The sequence below is a fragment of the Solea solea genome, chromosome 3, assembly GCF_958295425.1.
Source record: "Solea solea chromosome 3, fSolSol10.1, whole genome shotgun sequence".
Classification (NCBI taxonomy): Eukaryota; Metazoa; Chordata; class Actinopteri; order Pleuronectiformes; family Soleidae; genus Solea; species Solea solea.
In genome coordinates, this window is record NC_081136.1 from 24,584,468 (window position 1) to 24,601,449 (window position 16,982).

At 41.1% G+C, this 16,982-nt stretch overlaps 1 protein-coding gene across 1 annotated transcript in view; it reads left to right on the top strand.

Moving 5' to 3' along the window:
* Positions 1-16,982, top strand: part of large1 (LARGE xylosyl- and glucuronyltransferase 1) — a 120,981-nt gene that overhangs the window by 77,306 nt on the left and 26,693 nt on the right. The gene's annotated exons all lie outside the window — the stretch shown is intronic.

A 16,982-nucleotide genomic window follows, 5' to 3' on the forward strand; every position in this document is an offset into this window, starting at 1 on the left:
GCAATGAATCTTAAATAGTCTTTACAACACAGACCTCGGTGTCCTGCGGAGAAGCAGGAACACATACAGGAACGGAAGAAACAATTATTCTCGCACAGTGTGTGTGCGTTTGTGCTCTCGACAGAGCAGTCAACATGCGCGGAGGACTGCGGAGGAGCTAACAAGCATTCTGAAGCATGCAGATGCCTTCAGCACCTCAGCTGTAGCCATGAATAAGCAGCCGAGCAGTGCTCTTTAACTACTGAGGTCAAATGAGACATCAGAGATATTACCATGACAACTGAGCAACCTCCCGCTCGTGGAGACTAAAAGGTGCAGTGGAAGAGGGAATAAGCCGCGACTGTTCCCACTTTTCCACAAGCAGCCATCGGGACACTTTTGAAAGGGAACAAAACAATACAAGACATCACAATAGAGTCTGCAGCACCTAAACAGATTCTGAGCATAGTAAACACTGTCTATGACACAATGTTTCTGAGAGGTCTGAGAGCACGGGAGGATTTATGTCAGGGGGAAGAAAGTCTCTGGACCAAACCAAAGATTCATGCATAGAATTTTTATCATGCACAAGCAGGCACTGCACCTCTTTTTCTCTTGCTGTCTGCTCTTACACACTAATAAGTGCAGTTAAATAACTTATTAAGTATTCAACATTGTACCATCCTCTCTCCTCAGTTTTGTGCTGGAGTATATGGTGTAAGTCCAAGCTTTGGCAGGGTCACTCAAGGACAATCAGAAACTTGTTCCAAAGCCAATCCAGCATTTTCATTTTCTTGGCTGTGTGCTTTGTGTCATTGCACTGAAAGATGGAGCTGGCGTTCTTAAAGCACCTCTCTGCTTTTGGCTGCATTCATCCTTCCTTCAATTCTGATGAACCAGGTGATGATCGAGTGTTACCCGGAAACCTAAGCCTCGTTTCCGCCAAGTGATACAGCGCATTTCAGTTTTTCCACGGTGCGACTGGGAGCGGTTCACCCCGATCTGACTTGTGTTTCTTCTGCGGGGTGTGTGGGCGAAATGTGAAAAATTAGCTCACTATTTTCACAGCTGCGTCAGCTACAGTGTATAAAAAGTGTGACATGATACCAGTGCCAATAAATTCCACAAAGAAGAAGAATGTGACACAGGACAACATTGGAGGATTATGTCGCGTTCAATGTTCTTTCTTCTGCACGAAAAAAACACTGCTGTTTCCCTACTGTTGCATGAAAGTGATGGTTCTCAGTCATCCAATTAATGTCCAAGCAAAGAGTTCTAGCGCCACTCATAGGTTTATGTTGGTGCCCTTCTCAACTTCTGACAATGGAAAAAGCAAGTCATTGCATGAAGTATTGAAGTGACATGCTTTTCCTAAGCATGTCAGGGATCTGTGGTGGTCTTCACAGTTCAGAAAAGGACATTGTTTTGGAAGTAATCTTAAAAATGCTCTGACCAATTTGTCCGTTTGAGCTGTTTTAGAAATTGGCCATTGACGAATTTAAATTTGAAATCGAGTAATCAAAGGATCTATATTTAAAATGAATTAGATCTACACAAACAAACTTATGGGTACCATATTACATTGGCCTTCAAAGCTGCATGATTGCTAGGAAAATAGTAGACTGAGTCTCATCTCCGGGATGTTAAGTGGGAATATTATGGGATGGAGGCTCTCTGTCCTGAAGATCTACCTCCAGGTGAGCACAGATACCTCTAAAATGACTTGACTCTGACAGTAAATCTAAAATAAACTATTCCAGTATCCCACAACATTTAATCCAATCAGGAGCCAGAATTCCACAAAGAGGGTGGTCCTTTTCCTCTTGTGAGGTCAGGCTGTTTTTTGTTTGTGAATAAATGCTCCCACCTCATGACCTCGCAAAATGCTTTCATGAGGTGGTGTAGGGAGGCGGGAAGATAATACTAAAGGAGCAATGGACAGGAAGTGAAAAAGAATTTAGGCAAAAGCGGACATTGTTGATGTTGCAAGTATCCTCATAGAAAGAAAAAAAAGAAAAAGGTTGTTCCAACTAGATCTAATTATGTACAGAGAGTTTATGTGATAAGAAAATGAAACTCATCTGAAATTGGTTGCCGTATCAGCATGTTGAGGATAATTTGATTTATCCTCGGGTCAACACTGAGTCGTTGCAGTGGACATTGGCAGACACTACTGCTGCTGTTACTGCTGCTGCTGCTGCTGCTGCTGCTGTTGCTTGGTATCACAGAGACTCACTGAAGAGGAAACCAGCCACTGTTCCTCACATCTCTTGGTGCGATCACACAGTTAAATATCATGCTGTAAGAGCCAGTGACACACTGACAATAATGTCAAAGAATCCATTCTTCCAGCTTTCATACTGCTTTTACTGTCTTTGTTCTATCTTTGTGATCTACCACTTACCTCCAATTGTCTGGGTTGTTATGAGAGACAGCAGAGATTTTGGCGGAGGGATGAGAGTTACCAATACACACGAAGCTTATCAGTGATGAGGGACTGGGCTTGATAACATTTTGATTGACAGACACAGTAATTGCCCGTCTCTGGTCTTTCCACCAAGCTGGTGAGCTGGAACAACCGTCACACACTTGGGATTAGGATTGTAACCCGTCTAACATCTTTTAGCCTCAGGAACAACTGTGCCGCAAACTGAAGCATTGCCCTGTATAGTCGTTTTCCCACTGCATTTCAACCTCTGCTGAATACGCTGTCAAAGCGGCCTGAGTTTTAAAGGCGACATAGACCGGAAGCTCCAATTAACGCTGCGTTTGTGTGTATATCTGCGTCATTACCTCGTTTATGAAACCCTAAAGTTTCAGAACAAACAGTTCAGCCACTGCTGAGAAAATAGTGTTGTATTGTTTTCCTGGGCTCTGCGAAGCGGATCGGCACTTCCGTATGTTGATGATGTCATCAGAAATCCTCACCACTCCTCTCACCACCGTAGCACCTCCTGGTGCGGGCACTAGTCCGGGCACATCCGGTTGCGTACATTCAACCGCAAAAGAAGAAGAACTACTCTCGTTGTAGCTGCTGAGATGCAGAGCATCCACCGTGCCAGAGGGGGAGCTGTGTATCTGAGAGCTGGCCTACCAATTAGGTCACTTCCAGGTACCTGGCCAATCACAGGACAGTGGGAAAGCTCTCGTTGGCTGGCCAATCACAACACAGTCAACATTCTAGGGGTGTGATTTTGGTCTGAAACAGCGCGGCTGACGAGAGCGTCAGTGAGGAGATATTTTGATCGGCTCGTTTGCAGCGACTAGGAGGTTTTTAACCATGAAAACAAGTTAATATATGTAAGTAGACCTCCATAACTAACATATATGTGCTATACCAGCATTCGATGTCACCTTTAAGCACAGCACATTCATGTTCAAGGACAAATCATTGACGGTGGTGTCACAGGTGTGTCACACGTCAAGTTAGGTAGTGATTAGAGGTTAATAGAGCAGTGTCTGTCATGGCTAACCAAGGAGGAGGACCTGCTAATGTTGCCAAAGTGAGGCCACTGTTGGGTGCACTTTGTCCGACAAAGAAATATCAGAATGGTCAGAACAGCCTTGTTTTTGAGCTCTGTTCTAGCTGTTAAGTGTTTGAGCTACATTTTAAATGTGATTTGATTGGTTAGCACCGTTGCTAGGTTATTTGCATAAAAAGATTTGGTCGGCTGAAGCTTGTATAGCTGAACATTTCTCAACTTCTGCCAAATGCAACACGAGCAGAAGCACAATGGTGTTCGGTAACCAGTGACACCGCTTCTATTCAGAGTGAAGGAGAGGACACGTTGTGTACTGTACAGCTGTTGTATATAATCACTTCTATCGTAGATAATTAGCTGGATCAAAAAGAAACTCTGTTTGGACACGGAAAGTCGGACAAAGTTTACTCGCTGAAAGTCGAGGGGTCAAAAAACAAAATCAAACCCTGAACTGAAAGGAGTGCCATTCTTCAAAGCAAGGGCAAAAGAAAAAGCGAATTCATTCTTCTCTGCTCTACTTTTAAGTTGAAAGCCGACAAAATTGATGAATTACTCCTTAACATTTCACCTTCCTGAAATGCAATTTCACAAGAGAATTTAATTTGCGAAAATGAGTCTTTTCTTAGGCAGTTGTAAAAGGTCAAGGTTTTTACAATTTCTCTCTGCGGGACTTAATAAGACTTTTACATTTGATGTTAAATAGCAAAACAGCATCTTGTGAGGGAAATTAAAATGAGAAGATGGTGCTGCCTGGTGGTTGGTGAGGAATATGTCTACTGTGGCGTGTAAGAGCAGTGTTGAATATCCTGTCATTACGCGCCATTCGCCACAGCTCTGGCCAATAAAACTGAAATATTAACACAAAAATACTGTAAATAAGGTGAACAGCAGCTGAGGTGTAATCACACATTTCAGTTTCATGACCATTATGTATGAAGCAGTGTTACATTTTTATGGAAGATTGATGTTGAGTTTTTATATTACTATTATTTATTTTTGTTTATCTTATTTGGGGTGACAGCCAGGATTCTCTTCTGCTAGTGTTTGTTCAAAATCACACATAAAGGACCAGCAAACAAATGTAAACCCCCACACATTTACACATTTAATGACACACGAAGTGATGAAATAAAATCCAATATATTTTAAAGTCCAATTGCAAAAGTCACCATTTTCCAATTTGGGTTTTCCTTATTTTATTTTAAAACTGAAACGTATAACTTGTTAACATAAATTAATATATTACTGTCAAGCCATTGCCAGATGGGTTCTTACGATGCTGCTCAAATCTCAACTTCATGCACCTCATACGTGGCATCATTCTCATGCTGCACACAGGAAGTGATCGGGGGAAAAAAAGCTATGATACCCAACCCTAAGGCATAATGATATGATATTTCCTTATCGTATCCATGCTCCCCAGAGGTTGAACTCATAATAACTGTATGACTTCCTTGCATCACTGAGAAAAGCAAAATTATTAAAGCTCTAGTTTGGAGTCTCTATCACCCCCTGTGGACTTCTGGGTAATTACCAGAACAGTGTGGTCTCTATGACCTAGTTTTCTCGCTCCTGGTCATAACCACTTTCACAGCTAGAGAGGGTTGAGGCTGTCTTCTGATGTTGTTTCTATGGCACTGTGGTATGTTATGTGTTCATTAACATAGCATTATGTGTCCCCTACTGGAGACTTGGAGTTGCGTGGTTAAGGTAACAGCAGCAGCTGTGATGGGCACATGCAGCCACGTCGTCAGGCAGCTGTTCGGGGAGGGCTTGATTGCTGCTGGTGGAGCACACATTGTTAATATCACTTGAGAAGCCTAAATCATAAGTGATGAATTGTGAAGTCCTGCTTAATGTCCAGGTTTATTTTTAGCTGTAGAATCCACAACTGAAATGCTTCCTGGTGTTTTGTTTTACGCCCTAGTGCTGCTGCATGAAGCCGTTTCACTGTACTTAGGTGTTTGCTACGTCCACGTCACTGAGAACGCATTTGACGGTGCATGTAGCGGACAGTTGTTTGAGTTACATACTGCAGCTTTAAGGTTGGTTTTCAAAATCATGGGTGCTGATTTAAATAAAAATGAAGGCACTGGTGTAATGGTGCCAAAGACAGCTGTCGGGCCACTCTCCTGGTAATGCTGCAAGGGAGAGTTGTAAGTTCCCATATGAAAGTTACAAGCATAACCACTGTGGCTCAGAGCCACCAACATCTGTTGACTTTAAAAAAACAACAACTAAGGTACCATTAAGTTACAGCCGTGTCATATTCTAGCTTCTGTGGCTTTTCCTATACCAACTTTTAATGCATATATATATATATATATATATATATATATATATATACATATATATGTATGTATAATATATATTCTAACATATTTATCTAGTCAGGGAGCTGGTCGTGTGTTGGATTTTGAAACATAAAAGGACATGAGCAGCGAGGAAAAGAGAGGAGGAAGGGAAGGGATGTGGGAAATTGTGTGATTGTGCAGGGGATTGATGATGGAGGACTCGGGCAGATGATGTAGACCGTCTCCAGAGAAACAGAGTCTTCCAGGATTTCCCTTTAATTCCTTAACTTTGTAGATAATAGGGTCACACTCCTTTTAGGTTTAAAACCCGCACAGAGAATTGCCAGAGCATGAATACTGTGGCGATGTTAGATTGTGTTGGTGTACATAGTATATCGTAGATACATGTGTATACCAAACCCACTTTTGACTTGTTCTGTACTGCAGTGGTTCTCTAACTTTTTATACCACCTGAGAAGATATAGAGCTCTCGAAGTAATACCAGTATTGCCCACTTTAAAATACGGTGGTGTAAATAAGCTGGGCAAAGTCAGCTAACGGACCTTCGACAGAAGGCCGATTTATTCCCGATAAGATAATTTGCTCTCTCAGCATCCTCCTCTTCCTCACATATACTTCAAACCCTGATATAGTGACATTAGATTAAGATAGAGCAAGAGATAAGGTTGTTTTTTGTTTTTTTTTATTTGTTGAATTTTTTCTACGCACTCTGATCACATACCCCGGTATATACAGGAGAACAGTATTTCTGATTTTCCTTTCCTTTCGGATGTACCGCCAGAGCAAGCTCGCGCACCACTGGTGGTACATGAGAACCAGCCCCATGATTCTCAAAATGCATTTAGTGTGAGAGTCACCATGGCAATGACCCACACTAAATTTTGACACCAAGCTTTCCTTCCGTCACTGCCAAATGCAATCAACGGCACTCATATAAGTTGCTGCTTTGGCACAGCAGCCCTCCAAAATACCTGCCCTTGAATTCAGAACACTTACGTCTATTACAGTTTTCTGAGAGCATGAGACATTACTTTGCTTTTTTTTTTTTTTTTTTTTTAAAAGAAAGCACTTCAACCCTCATGTGACAGAAATGCCTTTTAGCTGATCACTTTACATTCAAGGACTCTGGGGCAGAGAAACTAAGATGCGTTGTCATGCCAGCCCACCAACAAAGTAACTTTTTCTGTGGCTTATGTGGCGAGAGGGCTTAAATGCAGAGGACGGAGACAGACGACGTCCAAAAAAATAGGATCCAGGAGTATGCAAGTAGCAACCCACATTTATCTGTAACTCCATTTTAAAACTTCAGTTATTTTGTCTCGCACCATCTTTGTTTTTTGTTTGTTTTAAATAAGAGTCCACTGGAAGTCCACCAAAGTAAAGCAGACCTACTACCCTAAACTATAATGTGACATTCAAGTGTAGGCTGCATTACATTACTGACTGCAAGTGTTTTGTGGATTTGTGGGCATTTTCCTGTGTTTGTCTAAAATCATTTTTGATATATTGCCATAACATTTGTATCATGCAAACCATTTTAAATCCGCATTATTGACGTTTTACACAAGCTGTTTTACAGACTATTTACTAACCTTCAAATGTATGTAGAGGGGGAGATTCAATTAAAACAACACCTCATTAGGTAACAACAACGTAACTGATGATAAAACTACATTAACCTGAGTTAGATTTTGATTTTAGTCATATATATAGATGGCATTTTCTACACTAAACCGTATTATATTATATTACATTCAGATACATTTTTGATTTGTGTTTTTAAAAGGTGCCCCGTGTCTTTTTTTTTTTTTTTTTCCATCAGTATTCCAGTCCTCTTTGTGAACTGGGAACTTTTTTAATTGGCCGACAATGACATGATGAATCGAATGCCTTTATACGACAACCGAGAGAGTGAATGGCTGCTTCTCTTATCTGCAAAGACACACGTCTCCTCCTCTCATTGAACATTGTTTGCGTGCACGAGCTACAAGATAAACAACCGTTTAATTAAAATGAACCGCTGACATCAGTTGGCAGACAATGTAGCAAATTACAGGAGCATCTGGATAGTCGAGGAGCGTACCTTGGTTTAATTCCGTCTGGGGACCTTTATTACATGTCATCAACCACTCTCTCTCTTTCTCTCTCTCTCTCTCTGTCCCTCTGTCCCTCTCCCTCTCCATGTATCATGTCATCAACACCTATCACATAAAGGCATGTTACCATAAAAAAGCTCAGATGACAGCTGGCGCTTGAAACGTCGGGCCTCAAGCGAGGAGATCATCTTACATACACTTAAAAAAACATATGTAGTTGTCATATGAAACCTTTTCGTCCTTATTTTAGTGACTTTGAGAACCGCAGTTGACTTAAAACTGTCTTGGTCTCAAATTATCCATAACCCTGACCGTTTTTCAAAAGTAATTTAAAGAAAGAAATAATATAATAATCATTATGGTATACACAGTACATTACATTATGTAAAACTAAGAAAGACAGTCAGTGCTACATGTCTCTGCCAAGGTACTACAAGCCCATAAATTCAGTCATGCCTTATTACTAAGTCAAATCCTAGATGTGGCCACTTGTTCATTTCTGCACCAAAATTGTATGTGTACTTCTTTGGCCTTTGTCCCATCTCTCCACAAAGTTTCACGAAAATAATGTTAAATTGTTTTTCCACGATTATGCTAAAAATAAAAGACAACTCTGCGTCCAGTGGTTGCCACACTTTTCGGGCCATGACCCACCAGATAACCTTCCATAACATCCATTATGAAGTAGATGTCATCCTCTTTACATCCATCAGTCACATCGCTCCGTCACAAATGTTAACATAAAATACAATAATAATAAGTCAGCAACTTAGAAGACGTTCCATATGTCAACACAAGTCGCAGAGTTGCTTTAAGAGAATTATTGAAGGAGACTCGCCTGAATGCGGGTCTTGTCTCACATTTGGTGCTTGAGGCTATCGGAAGTTAGCAGAGCAGTCGAGCTGCTAATGCTGCTGAATTGATGACGATGTAATCTCCGCTGTTGTTGGATGCACCTTGTCTGTTAGAATAAAACGAGGCTGGGGAGAGTGAGCGAACATAATCTTGTTCCGGAGCTCCTCATGGACTTTGTGGTGTTCCAGCGAAACAGCTTAAACGTAATCTGACCGGCTTCTGACTGTGTTGAAATATTAACATAATATGATTTGTCACCTCGGCACCTGCTGGTGCCTTGAAAGTTGAACGTTGATTTCTCAATTTGTGTCACAGAACGACACGAGTGAAATCGAGGACAAAGATCCGCGATGTAAGTTTGACAGTGAATAAGTGGCATTTCAGTTTGTGCTTCCGCTGCATTGTGGAAGAATAAAAATAAAAACTCCCTCATGTCCAATTCTGTGGTCGGTTTAGATGAGCTTTATTTTGCTGTGCGTTGGCAACAGAGGGCAACAGAAAGGCAGCGCGATTCATTGTTCTTGGTCCGTAGGACAACAAAGAACAAGGTTAATTACACCACAAATGGATACAGTCTGCCATTAAGACATTTAGCCAATCTTATTTACATCTTTACTCTTAACCTTTGAAGGGACTGTCCTCCTGGGTAAGTTCAAAGATATCTATCAGTGAATGTAAAACAGTCCTTAAAACACAGATCTAAGGTCCTACCCACACTGAAACAGAACAAAACATAGACGATCTTTTTCTTTGTTGTTTTTTTGAAAGATTTCAAGAAACATGGCATTGTCTAAGGAAATGTCTTCATCCACATAAAACCAGCTAAAATGCTGTAGGTCCGTACATGGAACTGTAACACTGCTACACCAAAACCAGAGAAGACATTGAGCAGATATATTGGCAGCCCGTGGCCAAGTGGAAAGGGAACTTGGCTTGTAACTGGAAGGTTGCCGGTTCAAGTCCCCACCAGGTCAGAAGGTCTGGGGTACCCCTGAGCAAGGTACCCAACCCCCATTGCTCCCCGGGCAGCACACTGCTCCTAATTCTAGGATGGGTCAAATGCAGAGAAACAATTTCCCTAAGGGGAATAATAAAGTATAGATCTTAAATCTATGTGCCATGTACAAGCTTTTTGTATATCTACAATTCATGCATATAATGTATATAATCACGGAAACACGGAATGAAGAAAGCCCAGGCCACAAAGAAAAGAAAAGTTAACATAAAGTGAACGGACCAAACAATCTCCAAACCCAAGAAAAGGAAGATGACAACGGCGTAGATAAGCGATGCAAGTGCGAGAGGTGTGATTGTGACATCATGGTTTTCACAATGTGACTGTGTTGTCAGCACAAAAAGTCCATCCAGCAGTTTTCTTTCTGTTCCGTTTGTGGTCATTTGTCTCGGCAAGACATCAAGCTTTGTATGAGAATAGACTGCAGGTGTTTGCCTCATCTTCCGTGGGACGGTTACACCGATCGCAAGGGAGTGACGTTTTTCTGTCGTCCAATCAGCTGACTCGTGGGTGGAGCCGGTCTGGCGCCACTTTGACTGTACTGTACCATTTTCTAATCCGGTATCCCAAGGTACTTTTGAAGGGTGCCAAAGAATGGTTGGGGCTGGTTATGTTGGCTTTCTCCCATTCTTCGAACCCTGAAAGGGTAGGTAATTCTCTAGCATGTGAGTTTCAGTAGTAGTAGCAGCGGGTTGGTGAAGTGTACTTTGGTCTTGGCTGACCGTGGCCTTCATTTTTATTCATCAGCACCACTGGCTCAGCAGTAAAGAATCCCCACTGATCCCCCGGTGCCTCCCCGTAGTTAATTTAGGAACTACCCCATGAGCCAGCCAGCAGCAGGCTAGGAAACAGACTGTGGATGGCCTGAGGTTTGCTGTGTGCCCACTCTGCTCAGTGGGATATGCACGCACACTATTATGTCCTGCTTTGTAATACATTCTGCCCAGACTGCAACAGCTAAACAGCAGCTATTGGCTTTAATCCCTCAGGGGTTTCACAGGCCAGATAGTCTGTCGATAAATTATAGCTCAATATCAACTGAACTGTATAGTGGAATTAGTGTGTATTGAAGAGAGAAAAGGCTGAGGCAGTGGATGTTACCGGCCGCTTTGTTTGAATACGGCATGAAGAATTGGTGAGATTGGTAGGTATATTGTTTAGAAATAGGTTTTTTGGACAAAGCGGAGCATTTTCTTTTGGTTAAATCAGAGCAGATGAGCATTGATTTTTTTTTTTTTTCTGATTTCTTGCCTGTCATGACTCAAGACGGTATGACTGTGTTTGAGAAAAGCAGACGATTAAGGCTTTACGGTGAGTGCACAATAGTGGGGGTTTTATCTTTGGGAACGTTGCGGCTGTAGTCACAGATTTTTCTAAGTGGGGTGGTCCCGTCAAAGGAAATGGATGAATGCTTTGTGGTCTTTTAAGAATAACGACACCTTGTTTTATTGCGTCCATTTTGCTGAGCGATTTAGGCTTTGTCAGCTCATTGTTCTGGTGCTAACTCTGCACTCATCAGTCTCATTTCCACCAGCAGCTGGTTTCAGTGAGAAAGCTCCAGCAACTCGGTGTTCCCTGCTTGCTCAGCAGCTCAGACACACGGGTTACGTCCAGAACAATCTGTGCCCAGACAAGTGTTTCAGCTCCATATCAGAGGTAATCTGCATGCATTAGGGCTGCATCACTTGGGGAAATATCTTTATGTAATTTTTCTCTCTTTTTTTTTTAATGTATATTAAGTCAAGCCCAAGTTCGTTATTATCATAGAACGTGTGAAATATGCAGCCTTTGGTATTTGCTAATTACGTTGTTCATACAAACAGACCTGAAAACATAGCACTGACGATGTCACAGGAAGCAGAACCTCTCCGCTGCAGTTGCTTGATCAGTTTCAGACGAGAGAGAGCAACGGTGAAAGGAACCAACTTGTTATTTTCCTTTTTCTTAGGCTGATGACAAGTGAAACGGAAGTATCGACAGCGTTATTCATTCATAGCTAATTGTGGAGTCGCAATTGATTCGAGTGAATAAGAGAAGTGACTAAGTGTAATTGTGTTGTTTCCACGTCAAAACTCACTTACTGCCTGTCTGTCTCCCAGTAAAGCTCCGCCCTCAAAACACCCAGAACTCAAATTGAGTGGAGTGGAGACAAGAGAGCTGAGGACAGCTTTATTGATACTGCGACTACATCATGTCTTAATTACCAGTAAAGGAAAAACACTAAAACATTATCACAATGAACCGCTCAAGTGGGCAGGTTGATTAGCGACACCGGCATATTGATCAGTTTGGTTCAACAGAAATGATTGGTCGTTTAAATTACAATATTGCCAGGGCAATACCTTATTTCATTCATTGATGGCTATCAGAGAGTGGAGAGGATTTCAATAAATAAGATAAAATTTGGATGGCGGGTATTTAAACATCCATTTACTTCACTTGATCCTCCACATATGGGGCGCAAGGCCAGGGGTACACCCTGGACAGATCACCAGTCCATCACAGGGCCACATTTACAGTGTAGAGACAAACAGCCATCTATTCTCTCACTCACACCTATGGTCGATTTAGAGTGTCCAATTTACCTAATCCCCATATTGCATGTATTTGGACTGTGTTGCTCCATGGTGGCGGTTTAATATATTGTTCCTGCAGATTGACCTCAGCCAGCAAACCAGAAAATTGTGCCCAATTTGTATATATATATAGAATATGGTCACTTGGTGTGGTACACTTCATTAAAGAGCTTGAATTTACACATCCACTGCACATCTGTCACTATATGATATTATAGGATAAGTGACTTTATGACGAAGTCACAATAAAGTCACACAATGACGTCATTTAAAAAGGTAAATTTTCCTGGTATCTCTTTGGACTTCAGACACGATTTTAAGCTCAAAATATTGTTCGAAAAGGATGTCATGCAATTTTGTCAGGAGTAAATGTTTGTAACCAGTAAAAAATATAATTACCTAATTAGACCGGTACTTTGTTAGAACCTGCTATAATAATACTTTATTTAACTTTATTATAACAGCAGTTTATTTAGCTAATAGGCGTTAGATGGCAGTGAAGTGGTAACAGTCTCACTGTCTGAAGAACTGTGTGATCCATGTGTTATTTCAAAAGTTTACTGCTCAAATTATAACTTAATGAGCAAAAATTACATTCCTCTTTAATATACAATTAAGGGAGAACTTAATGATCACAGTGTTTGAACCTCAGAGCAGTTTTTTAATCCAGCCTTTAATGAGTTTCATTTGGTTGGTGGAGGTTACATTATGTTGTTGTTAAAGAATTATACAATCTATATCAGCAAAGGTCTCTATCAGCTGAGATTGGCACAGCAACCCCGCGACCCTCCTGTGTAGGATAAAGCAATAGAAGATGGATGGATTTTAGATGTTCCCTTAATCCCTATACTTGCAATACCAAAAAATCTATATAAGCATATTGTCTTAGACATATTTGCTACAAGCAGATTATGTAGCGGACCACAGAGGTTCTTGGTTTTTGTTTTTTTTTTCAAATATGTAGCCTCCATACCCAGCAGACATGGACTCCGATGATATTGAGGACATTCATCAGATGTCACACAGCTCCCTCTGGAGACACAAACACTTGAAAATGGACTTTGATGTAAAATCAGTGTTTCAGTTTTCACTTTTCTTCATGACTGGACTCCACGGCTTCCTCAGATCCCTGAGTTGGGCCACATTAGTGAGAATAAAGTCAAGTGGGCTTCCCTTTCAAATTGGGAATATTTAACGCAGAGACCTTTTCTTTTTCAGTTTCGACTTACCGCTCTGAACTGTGCACATAGTATTTCTTGCCCAATGACATTTCAGGGTTCTGGTTTTTTGATTGTTTTTTTCACCCACCTGACTTCCCACATCTCAGCACGTAACAAGCTAAGCTGATAGAGCCAACGCTGTGTAAAGACCCAAGTTTTTTTTAAAGTTGAAGGGGTTTTTTTCTGTGTAAATATTCATCTCTACTCTGCCAATTTTCAAAAACTGTACCAAAATAATTGTTGGTCAAGTTTGTATTTTAAGAACAGACCTCGCGTGGGTGCCTGCTAATTGGCCATGTTTGTTGTGATTGTGATCCCAGGGGCCGTACGCTTCCAAATTGCAAGAGTCAATGTCCTCTGCCTTAAAGTTTTTGCATACAGTGATGCCATGACACTTGATGGCGATGTATTGCGTTTTAGTTGAATAAAACAATGTTTTATGCATAAATAATTTTTTGTTTGTCTGCATTTTCCAGACCTCTAAGTGGCACAAAGGCTAGAAAAGTTGGGCCACTTAAAACATAGCAACTCTCAGTGATTTATCAGTTCTTCTGCAGGTCATATGGGTTTGGATCAAGCCAGCACACACTATTTGGGTGACCTCTAACCGATGCCTTTAGCGTCATTAGGTCGTTGCTAATCATGATGTCATTATCCATTTTAAAACCCACTCACAACGTGTATTGGTGCCAAATATGTGGTTGAGCAAGGAGTTCATACTGCAGAAAAAAAGAAATGTTCAAATAACTTTAAAAAATGCTTGTCCAGGTTCCTTTATTTAGACTTTTTTTAGTCTTAGCTTTAATATATTTGACTGTACGCAACACCAATGTCCATATTGATACATTTTTGCATGGAAAATTAGCGTATACCCAACTTTTTGGTGTACGCACCTTTGATTAATGAGGGCCATTGACAACTTCATTATAATAGAAATGATTAATCAGAGCATAAACAGTTCCTACCACCGCTGACAATGTTCTTACTTTTGTCTTTTGAAGTTGAATCACCTGTGAAGTGTTTCCCAGTGAAAGAGGCAGCATTGTGTGTTTGCGTTTTAATTGTCCTGCTCCGTCGTCACCTTGATGACACATCTCCGGTCTTTGTTTTGCAGCCTTTCTAAAGGCTGCCTCCTCCAATAGGCTCTCATTAATCTTCCTTACAACCTTCATTAAAGCTGCCACCTCTACAGCCATGCCTGCTCTCCAGGCTCCTATCTCCTCCTCGACCTTTATCTCTGCCCAGCATGCCTCCTATAATCTGTCACCCTCTAACCCACGTGCATCCCTCCCTTCTGCTTCCTTCATCTTCTGGATCTGTCCTCTTTATTTCATTCCACCTCTTGTCCTCTTCATGCCTATTGTCTAGTGGCTCGGAACATTTAAATTCATGTGAGCAGAGTATTAAATTCAATTTGCACCTTTTCGCATACCAGTGTGTGTGTGTGTGTGTGTGCCATTTGTGAGGTGTTCTCTCCCAGTTTATTGTTGACTCAGACATAAAAGCCCACTTTATGTGGGGATTATGTTTCTGCTGGCTCTGTGTTAAACTAGTTAACCCTCAAGTGTCTGCCACTGATCCGCAGCTGCCTCCATTTCTGTCCGTGGAGAAGCCAGGAGCTGCCAATCATCTGGGGTGCATGACTCTGTTTTTCTCTATCTCCGGATAAAAGCGGTTCATTGATTAAATATATGGTTTCAAAGCTGCAAGATCTACAATTGAATTATCATATTTACACAGTGTCATACTGCAATGTTTGCTTGTGATACCTGAGGTTTGATGTGGCCACCGTTTGATTATTACAGATCAGATGTGCTGATAGAGCTTGCAGCTATGGACGTGGGGTTTTTTTTGCGGTCAGTGAGTGAGTGATTGCTCTTTTAACCACATCCAAGCATCTTGGTTTTATTATACACCATTCTCACTGATCCAAAAACCTATTTAAACCTGGGTTTAAAGGTGTTTTTGACCGGGGGTGGGTGGGGGTGTGTTTGAATGACATTCACTAGTAGGTCAAAAGCATTGCAAGTAGTTTGCATTGGCTTCAGCTCCAAATAAACACTGGTGGGAACTCAAGACCTGGGTGAACATGCAAATGTATCCTTCATATTTCTCATTTCTTTTGCACCAATGCAAATTCCTGTGTCGTTTTAGGCCCAACTTAGTGACCTACATTCACTCACTGGTAAGTTTGAAAGAGATAAAGAAGTAGAAGATGCAAAATAGTCACTGAGATCGGTTTTTCTCCAACACATTTAGTTTCTGTTGCATTTGTGGAAATGGTGAATCATGGTATCAGATGTCCATGCTAATGTTAGCGTTACAAAAAGAAAAAAAAGCTATGCTTTGAAGATCGATGCTGTTGGTATGGCAGCTTGTTTTCCACCAAAAACTGTGCTACTGTACTTTTTACTTCTTTTCTTTACTGCTCCAAACCAACTCCACAGCACAATATTCTTTGCAGTGTTGTGATAGTGATATAGCTGAGTGAGATGAACTGATTGCTTTAGGCTCTGTGTAACTTTGGCTTTTGACTCTTTGTAGAAGACTGATAATCGTGTACTAAAGTATGTCCACGACAGGATTTCGTACTTTGGCTCCAGTGTGTTCACCGCTCACCGCAGAAAATGGCCATAGGTCTTTGGCTTTATTTTACAGGTTCATCTTGTGATGTCTTGAGCTTTTGCACTGTTATGGGGGAAGTGGAGTTGATAAATGCTAAGTGGCAGCCAGCCATGTTCGGCAACTATACCAACAGGCTCCAGCCAATCAAATCACATTTATGCTTTTGGTTTAACACAACACTTGCTACGTAGTTGTGATAGACACTTGTCTCCTCACCTCGGATAGCTGCCTTTAGCACAGGGGTCTCAAACTCAAATGACCTGTGGGCTACTGACAGTCTCGTCTGATCAGTCAGGGGCCAGTCAAGTAAAAAAAAAAAAAAAGCCCAACTTTTTGGGGAAAAGCAACAGTTGCGGTGGACGTTATGAGCTCATATCCTCAATATGCCGTATTAATTCCTTTTTTTCCATATGTACTCTATTGCCTCGTGTGAGCTTTTCTGTCTTTTACTTATTCTTAAGTAAGTATAAGTGCTTTACAAATAAAGTTGGACTGGATTGGATAATTTCAAAATATAAGTGGTTGTTTTAATATGCAACAATTAAAAAAAAAACATATTTATGATGCAAAATTAATCTATTCATTTAAAAATAAAAAACATATAGAAATGACTCGTTCCAACTTAATATTGTTTGGAGGGCCACATGTGGCCCCCCGGGCCGCCACTTTGAGACCCCTGCTTTAGCATCAAGGGTCAGTCCTGCCCACAGTCAAGTATTAAAGCAACACACGTGTGAATGCCCCTTTAATATATTGCCCGATTTTGGTCAAGGGATTTCCGCACATAGCTTTTAAGTGGAAGTCGCATCATATATACAT